Raw genomic sequence first — 7,138 nt, 5'->3', positions numbered from 1 at the left:
CTGTGTGTCCCGACACAGTACTGTGTCGCCTGCAAATGGTGGGTGTGTCGCGGGCACTTAGCACTGCTGCTAATTAAGAGGCATTCCTGGACACTCTGTTCTATGGGGGCCGGGCGATTCACAACGAAGCCTCATTAAAAAATGAATGGTCTTTTAAAGACCTGTGAAGTGCTCAGGTGGGCTGTGTGTGTGCCCGGAAAGCTGGGGTGAGGTGACAGAGGGTGACAGAGAGAGATGGAGGGAGGGAGACAGAGGGAGAGAAACAGAGGGAGGGAGACAGAGGGAGAGAAGCAGAGGGAGGGAGATGGAGGGAGGGGCAGGGGCGACAGACAGAGTGAGACAGACAGAGGGAGGAGGGCGACAGAGGGAGGGAAACAGATGGAGGAAGACAGAGAGAGGGAAGCAGGCAGACAGACAGAGGGAGGGAAACAGAGGGAGAGAGACGGAGGGAGACAGAGAGAGGGAGGGAAACAGAGGGAGGGAGACAGAGGGCCGGAGACAGAGGGCTGGAGACAGAGGGCTGGAGACAGAGGGCTGGAGACAGAGGGCCAGAGACAGAGGGCCAGAGACAGAGGGAGAGAGACAGAGGGAGGGAGACAGAGGGAGGAGGGCGACAGAGGGAGGGAGACAAACAGAGGGAAACCGTGGTAGACAGAAGGAGACAGAGGGAGAGAGACAGAGGGAGGGAGTCTGGGGTAGACGGAGGGAGGGAGAGGGAGACAGAGGGAGACAGAGAGAGAGGGAGACAGAGGGAGGGAGACTGAGGGAGAGGGAGACAGACAGAGATAGGGACAGATAGAGACAGATAGAGGCAGAGACAGGGACAGACAGACCGATAGAGGGGTAGACAGATAGAGGGAGAGACAGGGACAGACAGAGACAGATAGAGGGGTAGACAGGGACAGACATAGGCAGAGAGACAGAGAGGGAGAGGGAGACGGAGGGAGAGAGAGAGAGGGAGAGGGAGACGGAGGGAGAAAGAGAGAGGGAGACAGAGGGAGATAGAGACAGACAGAGGGAGACAGACAGAGGGAGACAGAGTGAGACAGAGGGAGAGAGACGGAGGGAGAGAGACGGAGGTAGACAGAGGGAGGGAGAGGGAGACAGACAGAGTGAGTGAGACAGAGGGAGACAAAGGGAGGGAGGGAGAGAGAGAGACAGACAGAGTGAGTGAGACAGAGGGAGACAGAGAGAGGGAAAGAGGGAGGGAGAGAGATATAGAGAGAGAGGGAGGGAGAGATAGAGAGAGGGAGGGAGACAGAGAGAGAGAAAGATGTGTGTATGCCGGGTCTGGTGGCTCAGTGGACAAAAGGCATCCGCTGCAGGGGCCTGTGTTCAACCTCATGGTCTCAAATTTGCTTGAAAATGCACCATTTGCCCATTTTTATTTAAAAATTTTCTTCCGCAGGAGAACCCCTCGAGCCCCCGTTAAGTGCTTTGGGCTCGCTCGCTACGCTCGCTCGCTACACTGCCTTACTGTGTCCCAAAATTATACATCTCCAAAAAATGTGTCACCAACATGAAAAGTTTGGAAAGCTGTGAAGTAGATGTTGCCTGTATGTATGTTGAATGTTTTCTTCACCCCATAGGATAACATTGCAAAGTCTGGAAATTGCACTATTTGTCCACTTTTTATATTGAACAGAATTTCTATTGCAAAACGTATTTACTCAAGATTAAATTCTGTGGTTCCGCAAAATGAATCTAACCAAGTGTCATTTTATAAATTGGTCTCAGATTTATTAATTGAGTGTGTGTCATTTATTACCACTGTGTGTACAACAGTGTGTGTCATTTATTGCCACTGTGTGTACAACAAATGCTTAAAACTACCCTCATATACGTCTAACTGCTCCCCCACACTACCACAAAAGAGCATTAATATTATCTACTTTAGCCTCTGTAAAATCTCTGGGTGATCCACTGGACTCTCTGCACACTATACCTCTTTTTGGTATAGTATAGTGAGAGCCGGCTCCCCACGCTCAAGTACTCACACACACTCAGACACAGACACACACACTCTCTCTCGCATGCATTCTCACACATACCCACCCTACCTCACATCAGAAACATATATTTAACTTCTAAATGACATTTTCAACTAGGAACATTAGTAAATCGGTTCATGCAGAATTCAAAAGATCCTACTTGTAAGGATATCTGAGCAGTCATCCCCATGACAGGAAAAAAGAAATACAAATGAATGAATAAAATGCTTTAGGAGGCTGAGGATGCATGTGGAGTTAGGGGAAGATCACAGCACCACTGATTGTGAGGCGTGCCAACTGTTGAAGCAGAAGTCGCGGCTGGAGCGCTGGAAGCAACTACTCTCGGCAGCATCTCTCAAGATCGGCTTCATCCCCTCGATCAGCCTCCGCAGACGGTTTCAGAAGCGGCCGTCCTCGTCGGCATCCTCAACCCTCTCCGATGTCGCACGAGTGTCGCTCCCCGGTGGGTAAGTGTCGCAGCTTGTCCCCGGGGGCTGGTGTTCGGCCTGCCGGGGGCGTGGGCTCTCCGCTGGTGATGCGGCCCGCGTGTCGTTCTCCTATCCACCGTTTCCCGGTGAGGGGGCGTCGAGAACCCAGATGGAGACATATACAGCGGCTTTGCAGGCCTCGTTGGCGTCTCCTCCTCCTTCCCCTTCTGGGACGTCGGCGAATCCCTTGCATTGCGCGGGGCCCTCCGCTTCGCCCCAGTGCCAACTGGCTCGGCTCCTTCGGGGGTCCCTCCTTCAGACCACAGCACCTCTGCCTCGCCTCAAACTCCTGCGGGAGTCCCTGTAGTGTCACGGGAGGTCCGCGGGGCTCGGGTCGCATTCCCGAGCCCCACTCGGCCCTCTAGACAGGCGACGGCCTTGTCCACGGCTGAGCTGCGCCACAGGTGTCAGTAGACCCCCACGTCTCGCTCTGGGTCGAGGCTGGACGGGGACCCTTTGATCCCCTCTCGGCCCTCCACGCAGGCGGCTGCCTCGACGGAGGTCTATCAGCCCTGGCGGCGCCACATGGGTCGGCGGACCACCTACGTCACATTCTGGGTCGAGGCTGGCGGAGGGCTTCTTGTCACTCCCCTGGTCCCTCTCGTCCCTCCACACAAGCGGCACTTGAATTACTCCTTTTGCAAGCATATATAGCTTTTGCCCACAACTATTGCTTTTCTTTCATTTTGTCCTTCCAGACCATTCTCCTTACTCCTGTATTTATCTTTTTAAGCTTTACTCTGTAAATTAAATTAACTGGGAACTTTTTTACCAATCTCAGGATTCTGTTAAATTTTTTTTTTTTTAATTGATGGCTTTCAAACAACATTTTCACCAATGAACATGCTGTTTTTTTTCCTCCACTGACCTTTATTAGCATATTATTGAGATTGACTGGTAATTAATTGCTTTGTGAAGAGAGACTATTTTTCGACAGCATTCGAATAATCTCCTTCGAAGTGAAAATCAAGAATTGCCTGCGCAGTGTTTGTAATAGAATCTTTGTTGTTATCTGACCAATTAAGTTTCTTATATTTTACTGTTGTTATTTCACCCGGAAATGTTGTATAGTTTTCATATCTTAGGCCATTTAGGTTTAACTCAATTATTTGTTGATCGTGGACGCTTATATTTATTCCCTCTATCTGATAAGACAAAATTTTATGAAATAGATTATGAAATTGCCTCCCGTTCACGCTACATTGTGGGACCTCGAGAGCTCTCCTAGAGAGGCAAGATGGACGCGGGCTTCTTCCGCGGTACAAGTGCCGAGCAAGAGAATCGTTTCAGCAACAAACAGAAGAAGCTTTTGAAACAGCTAAAATTTGCAGAATGCCTGGAAACAAAGGTAGACATGGTCAAGGTTAATATGGAAGTTATCAAGCCATTAATAACTAAGCGAATTACTGAAATTCTGGGATTCGAAGACAATGTGTTAATTTACTGGGTTTTTAAATGGTAAGAATGCCAGAGAATTCATGGGAGAGCTTTGGCCGCTTCTTTTGAGTGCTCAAGAAAATATTGCTGGCATACCCACTGCTTTTCTGGAACTGAAGAAAGAGGAAATTAAACAGAGAGAGATTGAGCAAGAAAAGCTGGCGTTTTTAAAGAAGCAAGATGAAGAGAAAGATAAAAAGGACAAAGAAGATCGAGAAATGAGGGGTTGGGACAGAAGATCCAGAAGTCCGAGAAGACGCAAATCCAGGTCGTCTTCCCCGCGGATAAGATCTCCTGGAAGAAGAGAGCGAAAACACAGCCATTCACGATCTCCTCGGCACAGATCAAAGAGTCGCAGTCCTAGTCCTATGCCTGAAAAGAGAGAACCAGAACCTCCCGAACCTGAGCCGTCTATGTTAATAAGGGAGCCTTCTGTTCAGGAAGCAACTTCAACCAGTGACATTATTAAAGTTATGCAACATGAACCTACCCCAGACATCAAGCAAGAACCATCCCCAGAGCAAAGTATTAAAACAGAGATGGAGAAGAAGCCCCGGGCCAGTTCTCGATCACGTTCTAAGTCCCGGTCAAGGTCACATTCACCTCCTCATTCCAGATCTCAGCGGCACCACAGGTCACGCTCCAGGTCCTATTCACTGAGGAGGCGCTCAAGCCCAAGACGAAGGTCGTCTCCTCGCCGATGTACTCCTCCCAGGCGCCCTCCACCTCCTCCTAAACACAGGAGAAGTAGAACCCCAGTCAGAAGAAGACGCCATTCATCAGCTTCTTTATCTGGCAGCAGTTCGTCTTCCTCTTCTTCACGTTCAAAGACTCCGCCTCCTCCAAAGAAACCATCAAAGCGAATTTCATCATGTCCTCCTCAAAAGCCCCGCGGGTCTCCTTCTGGATGCCCCCCTAGAAGGCGGCACAGGCCATCTCCACCTCCTAGCCCCCCTCAAAAAGAACCCAGATCTCCCTCGCCTCAGCAATCCAGTTATCAAAGGAAAGGTCGCAGCTCGGTGTCTCCAGGACCAAAACACAAAATCCTAGAAAAAAGATCTTCACCACCCCAAGCTCCAAAAACAAAAAGAGTGGAATTGTCAGAATCTGAAGATGACGAAGGGAGTAGAATGGCAGCAGCAGATTCTGTGACAAAGACGGCAGTATAAATGACAAAATAGGCAGTCTTCATCTGGTACAGATTCTGGTTCATCATCCTCTTCTGAAGAGAGACCTAAAAGAAATGAGAAAAATGGTGAAATGGCACATCGCAGACGTCATTCAGGCTCAAGGACTTCATCACCTTCACGAAGATGTCAAAAAGAGTTCTCTCCTACAATGCAGCAAATGGCAAAGAGGTGTCAGTCTCCTGTGCCTAAAAGACGACGAAGAAGCCCATCCCCACCTCCAGTAAGAAGGCGCCAAACTCCTTCACCTCCACCTCCTCCACGACGACGTCGATCACCTTCACCTCTCAGGTGCAGGACACCATTTCCTCCTCCACGGGGGTGCTCCCCTTCTCCAAGAAGGTATTCTCCACCAATACAGAGAAGGTATACTCCTTCACCGCCTCCCAAAAGAAGAACTGTTACACCCCCACCTCCACCACTTCTTAAAAGAAGACTATCTTCATCTCCACTTCCAAAACATAGCATTTCTCGATCTCCACCTCCAAAACAAAGAATTTCTCTAGTGGCAAAGAGACACTCTCCTTCGTTATCTTCAAAACATAGAAAAGGATCCCCTCCAAGCAGGTCAAACCGTGAAATGCGATCCCCACTGCAGAACAAAAGGCATTCGCCTTCCCCTCAGTCAAGACCTCCCCGTATCTCTCCAACTCCTCCTCCCCCTCTTCGCAGAGGACCTTCTCCTTCACCCCCAAGAAGAAAGCAATCACCATCTCCAATCACTAGGCCCATCAGGAGAGTGTCATGGACACATGAACCTAAGAAGATTAAAAGGGCTTCTCCTAGTCCGCTGCCTGTGAGGAGAGTGTCTTCGTCTAGATCCGTCTCAGGATCACCAGAGCCACCACCTAAAATGATGCTCCCACCCCCATCACCATCCAGATCACGATCTCCCTCGCCAACGTGGTCACCCGCACCACCAGCAAAGAAAGCTCAAAGTGCCTCACCAAGTCCGTCTCCTGTAAGGACTTCTGACCAAGAAAAAGAAGGTTAAAAAGCTAAAGAAACACAAGAAGCACAGGAAAGAAAGAGGTTCTAAAGCAGTGGGGGCACCTAGCCCTCCTGCTTCATTGTTGGAAAGAGGAGAAATGGACGATGATAATTTACCTATAAAGGATTCTGAAAGTGATGGTGAGGAAAAGCTTGATGATTTAGAATAACACCTGCGAGAAAAGGCCTTGAGGTCTATGAGAAAGGCTTAAGTTTCACCACAGCCTTAGCCGCCATGAACTGAAATATTTGATATAATGTATATTTTATTTGGTTTCTATTCCTCAAATTTCTGTTTCAGTGTCTAAAATGTGTTTCAGCTTTAGATTACAACGTATGTTGTAATGGGTAGAGGTGAACAATATTAAAAACAAATAATAAAATGGGCATGGATTTCCATCAGTGTCCACAGTGTACTAGCGATATCCTTTCACTCACCATAGTTGTAACTTCCATAAAATTAGGGTACTTCAAGAACCAAGGATTTATATGGAATATAAAAATGCCAAGGAGCTTGCAAAAACATTATTTATGAAGTCTGATAACAAGTTGGACACACATCGGAGTTTGATAAAAAATATAAAATGATTCTGTTGAACTCTGGTTCTTACACATGTTTGAGATTGAAACCACTGGTTAAAATTTCAAGTCAACAAACTATTTGAATACAAAATGTGTGTAATGTTGACTGTATTAAAGTGAATCAGGTTTGTACTTTCTGTTTATCATAAAATGAAAGATTTGAGTTTGCCAGAACACTGTGGGTTTTCTCTTTGTAACAAGTTGATTTGAAGCACTGGAATTTAATTTGTATTTGTATTTTTTAAAGGAGAGTTTGCTCGTTCCCAAAGGGACTCCTAACATTACATTAATCTGTTCACTACAATTGCTTTGTTACCTCCTCCATGTTGTTTGATTGCGGTTCTTTCAGACTATCTATGTGTCAGAGCTGTGGGATTTAAAGGGCAAATAGATGGACGTGAACAGTGAATATTGTTGCATTTTTTAACAGGAGCCGTATAAAACTGGCTTCGGGCTGTAGCGC

At 47.8% G+C, this 7,138-nt stretch overlaps 1 pseudogene; it reads left to right on the top strand.

Annotated features, from left to right (window-relative positions):
- The first annotated feature begins 3,691 nt into the window (after nt 1-3,691).
- Nucleotides 3,692-6,323, top strand: LOC144806084 (uncharacterized; annotated as a pseudogene).
- Nucleotides 6,324-7,138: the final 815 nt, after the last annotated feature.

This window comes from Lissotriton helveticus, assembly GCF_964261635.1.
Source record: "Lissotriton helveticus chromosome 1_1 unlocalized genomic scaffold, aLisHel1.1 SUPER_1_unloc_43, whole genome shotgun sequence".
In the NCBI taxonomy this organism is placed as follows: Eukaryota; Metazoa; Chordata; class Amphibia; order Caudata; family Salamandridae; genus Lissotriton; species Lissotriton helveticus.
The sequence above is the reverse complement of the archived record's forward strand: the minus strand, read 5'-3'. Positions and strand labels throughout refer to the sequence as shown.